Raw genomic sequence first — 478 nt, forward strand, 5'->3', positions numbered from 1 at the left:
CTGGTGACGTCTCTTTGTGTTATTTTCTTGAAAATCCGCTTCATTGAAAGATTTTCAAATACGATTTTTATTTATTCTTTATTACTGAAGTAATGTTGCGCAGAAAAATAATTTTGGAAGTTTTGTAATTTCATTAAGTTGTGACCATGGTAATAAATTCCAAAGGTGAAAAGTAATAGTAGCCTCTAGGGTACATTCAATTGCATAATATAATAATGTGACTATCATAGGAGTGGTTTTTAATAGAATGTTCCTAGCTTTGCTTGGAGCCCACAATTGGTTAAATTCATTGAAACTTGTTTGTCCTTGAGCAAATCTGTTTATCTGATCTGTTCTGTTATGGGTGGGTGACTTAGAAGTGCTGTCTGTGTCACTTGAATTGATTCTACCTTTAAAGGATTTGCAGACTTCCTCACTGTTCAATGGTAATGTAATTGCTCTGCTTGAAATGTTTACTTTATCTGTATTAAGAGAGAAA

The sequence above is a fragment of the Lepisosteus oculatus genome, chromosome 6, assembly GCF_040954835.1.
Source record: "Lepisosteus oculatus isolate fLepOcu1 chromosome 6, fLepOcu1.hap2, whole genome shotgun sequence".
Taxonomy (NCBI): domain Eukaryota; kingdom Metazoa; phylum Chordata; class Actinopteri; order Semionotiformes; family Lepisosteidae; genus Lepisosteus; species Lepisosteus oculatus.